This window comes from Gavialis gangeticus, unplaced genomic scaffold (assembly GCF_001723915.1).
Source record: "Gavialis gangeticus isolate Ggan-Ray unplaced genomic scaffold, GavGan_comp1, whole genome shotgun sequence".
In the NCBI taxonomy this organism is placed as follows: Eukaryota; Metazoa; Chordata; order Crocodylia; family Gavialidae; genus Gavialis; species Gavialis gangeticus.
The window spans coordinates 175,406,902-175,411,493 of NW_017728992.1; positions in this window are offsets into that span (position 1 = coordinate 175,406,902).

Below are 4,592 nucleotides of genomic sequence, written 5' to 3' on the forward strand. Positions count from 1 at the left end.
CCCTCAGGGGTCTGTGCTTGGTCCAGTGCTTTTTAACATCTTTATCAATGATTTGGATGCAGGGGTGAAGAGCTATCTGGCCAAGTTCATGAATGACACCAAGTTATGGGGGAGTGTGGTCACACCTGAACATAGGCTGCAAATTCAGGCCAACCTAGACAGGCTGGCAAGTTGGGCGGATTGGAACCAGATGAAGTTCAGCATTAAGAAGTGTAAAGTGCTCCATCTGGGGATGAATGATCCCCAACATATAGGCTTGATGGTGCCAAACTGACTAGCACCACAACTGAAAGGGACTTGCGATAATAGCCTATAGTATGAACATGAACCATCAGTGCAATGCTGTAGCCAATAGGGCAAACAATACTTTGACATGTGTCACAAGCAAAACCAAGGAAGTGATTCTTTGACTTTACTCAGCATTGGCAAGACTGCAGCTGGAGCATTGTGTTCACTTCTGTGTGCTGCTCTTAAACAAGGACAAGTAAAAGCTTGTGAGAGTCCAGAGATGAGCCACCTGTATGATCAGAGACTTGCAAGGCAAGCCGTATGAGGAAAGGCTGAGGGACTTGGACTTGGGGCTCTACAGCCTAAAAAAAGAGAAGGCTGAGAGGGGACTTGGTAGCAGCTTACCGCTATATCAAAGGGATACATCAAGGGCTCAGCAAACAACTGTTCACCAGGGCACCCTTGGGGAAAACCAGGAGTAATGGCCGTAAACTCCTGGAAAGCTGCTTCAGGCTTAACACTAAGAAAAACTTCTTCACATTTAGGATGTCCAGACTGTGGAATAAGCTCCCACCAGAGGTGATGCAATCACTACCCTGGAAATCTTCAAGAAGAATTGATGTGTTATACAGCCTGTAAGCAAGCTCTGTCCCCTACTTCTAAAGGCCTCAGACCAGTGATGTTTGGTCTATTTTACATTTCTGAGTGTGATGTAAGAGTTCAAGGTATTGCTACAAACAAATAGATGCAATTTAAAACAGAAATAAAAACAATAATAAACATTCTCAAAACCTTCAGTGTTTCATTTGCATTATGCTTTATAGAAACATTTTTCAGATTTGTTAAAGATTTTCAGTGAGAAATAGTAATTCAAAAACAGTTCATCTGTTTCAGAAAAGGCTTTGTGGGTAGAGAAAGTTTTACTGCTAGTCTGGAAGATACAAGAGAAAATTATTTTTAGATTTATTTTTACTGTCCTTTGAATTCCAGTGAGATGTGGGAGCTTGCCTTGAATGGGAAGTATTGATATGCTTTCAGGTAGTTATTTATAGATAGAAGAAGGTGGTATTGTGAACCAGTGTATACTAAAGAAACATGGTAAATGGGTTTTGTCTTATTCTGATAATTTAAAGTTTATTCTTCTAAACTTTTCTAAGCTTTAAGGACTATCTCACTTGCAGAGACTGAGGAGTGGAAAAAAACAATTGGAAACACATCTGAAATTTATTCCCACATTGTGTTAATTACTTTGATTAAATCCTAAAGACTAAACTGTGGCTAGTTAGGTCATAGTTGACAGAACCATAGAAAATTAGGGTTGAAATGGACCTCAGAAGGTCATCCAGTTCAACCCCCTGCTTAAAGCTACATCATCCTCAACAATATCATCCCAGCCAAGGCTCCATCTAACTGAGTCTTAAAAACCTCCAAGGATGCAAAGTCCACCACCTCTCTGGGTAGCCTGTTCCAGTGTTTTATTACCCTCCTAGTGGGAACGTTCTTCCTAATATCTAAACTAAACTTCCCTTACTGAAACTTGAGATTTTTGCTCCTTGTTATGTCATCTGCCACCACTGAGAAAAGTCTATCTCTATCCTCTTTTCAACCCCCTTCAGGTAGTTGAAGGCTGCTATTAAATCCCCCCTCAGTCTTCTCTTCTCCAGACTAAAGCAGCCCAGTTCCCTCAACCTCTTCTCATAAGTCATGTGCTCCAGCCCCCTCACCATTTTTGTTGCCCTCCACTGGACTCTCTCCGCTTTGTGCACATCATTTCTGTAGTTGGAGAGACCCAGAACTGAGCACAGTACTCCAGATGTGGCCTCACAAGTGCTGAACAGGGGGGTATAATAACTTCCTTCGATCTGCTGGCAACACTCCAGCAATGCAGCCCAGAATGCCATTAGCCTTCTTTGCAATAAGGGCACATTGCTGGCTCATATTCAGCTTATTGACTACTGTAACCTCCAGGTACTCCTGAAGAGCTGCTGCTTAGCCAATCGGTTCCAAGCCCATACCAGCGCATGGGACTGTTCCGTCAGCAATACCCTCCAGCATATCTACTACTCCCCCCAGCTTGTTGTCAGCTGCAAACTTGCTGAGGGTGCACTCTGTCCCATCTTCCAGATCACTGATGAAGATACTGAACAAAACCAGCCCCAGGATTCACCTCTGAGACACTCCACTTGACACAGGCTGCCACCTAGACATCAAGCCATTGACTACTACCCTCTGAGCCTAATAATCTAGCTAGCTTTCTATCCACCTTACAATTCACTCACCCAACTCATGCTTCCTAAGCTTGCTTGTGAGAATGTTGTGGGAGTTGGTATCAGACCTCGCTTAAGTCAAGGTCTGTCGTGTCCACTGCTTTCCCTGCATCCACGGAGCCAGTCATTTCATCACAGAAGGCAATCAGGTAGGTCAGGCATGACTTGACCTTAGCGAATCTATGCTGACTGTTCCTTATCACCACCTTCTCCAAGTGCTTAGAAATAGATTACTTAAGGACCTATTCCATGACTTGCAGGAACTGAGGTGAGGCTGACCACTCTGTAGTTCTCTGGATCCTGGAACCACACTGGCCAGCTCCCTCAGTACCCTCAGGTGCACCCCACCCGGCCCCACAGACTTGTACACATCCAACTTTTCTAAATAGTCCCTAACCTGTTCCTTTGCCACTGTTAGCTGCTCACCTCTTCCCCAAACTGTGCTATCAAATGCAATAGTTTGGGAGCTGACTTTGCCTGTGAAGACTAAAGTGAAAAAGGCATCGAGTACTTAAGCCTATTCTGCATCCCCTGTCACTAGATTGCTTTCCCCATTTTAGTAAGGGGCCCACATTTTCCCTGATCATCTTGTTGCTGATATACTTGTAGCAACCCTTCTTGTTACCCTTCATGTCCCTTCCTAGTTGCAACTACAATTGTACTTTGGTCTTTCTGCATGCCGGAGCAATACTCTTATGTTTCTCCCTAGTTGTTTGTCCAAGCTTCCACTTCATATAAGCTTGCATTTTATGTTTTAACTTACAGAAGAGTTCCCTCCTAGGCCAGCTTGGTCTTCTGCCATACTTGCTGTGCCCTCAGTAAGGTTTCTTTAAAGTACAGCCAACTAACCTGGGCTCCTCTCCCCCCACCCCAGACTGTCCTCCCAAGGGATCCTGCCCATCAGTTCCATGGGTGAGTTGAAGTCTCGCTGTCTAAAGTCCAGGGTCCATACTCTGCTGCTTTCCTTCTTTCCTCAGGATCCTGAACTCACTCATCTCATAGTTGCTGCTGTCAAGTTGCCATCCACTTTTACATTCTCATTCAATTCTTCCCTCTTTGTGAGTAGCAGGACAAGAAGAGCACGGCCTCTAGTTGCCCTATCTACCACTTGCACCAGGAAGTTGTTTCCAACACTCTCCAAAAACTTCCTGGCTGGCCTGTGCATGGCTGTATTGCCCTCCCAGTAAAAGTCATGGTGATTGAAGTACCTCATGAAAACCAGGGTCTGTAATTGGGAAACTTCTGCTAGCTATTTGAAGAAAGCCTCAACCACCACATCCTCCCAGTCTGGTGGTCTGTCGCAGATGGCCACCATAACATCACCCTTGTTGGTTGCTCTCCCTTCTGACCCTAACCCAGACACTTTCAACAGGTCTATCTCTGGTTTGAAACTGGAGCTCTGAGCAATCATATGGCTCTTTTGCATAAAGCACAACTCCTCCTCTTCTCCCCTGCCTGTCTTTCCTGAACCGTTTGGACCCATCCATGACAGTGCTCCAGTCATGTGAGCTGTCCCACGAAGTCTCTGTTATTCCAATTACATCATAGTTCCATGGCTGCTCAAAGACTTCCAGTTTTTCCTGCTTGCATTCCAGGCTCTGTGCATTCATGTACAGACACCTGAGGTAACTAGCTGATTGTCCTACTTTCTCAGGAAGAATGATGAGGCCTCCCATATTGCCCCCTCCTCCCTGCACTTCCTCCAGGTCACCCACTTCCCCACTTACCTCAGGGCTTTGGTCTCCATCCTCTGGCAAACCTAACTTAGTTTAAAGCCCTCCTCACTAGGTTAGTTAGCCTGTCTGTGAAGATGCTTTTTCCTGTCTTCACCAGGTAGATCCCATATACTCCTAGCAATCTTTTTTTCTCAAAATCACATCCTGTGGTCAAAGAAGCCAAAGCCCCACTGGTGACACCATCTGCACAGCCATGCATTAATCTGCAGGATGCCTTCAGTCTTGCCTGGGCACTTCCCCTGAACCGGAAAGATTGAGATCACCATCTGAGCCCCTTATCCCTGTTTTTATCATGCCGTTAATTGATTGACTGTAAGACTGGGTGACCACTTAATACATGATTAATGGTTGTTCCAGTCCC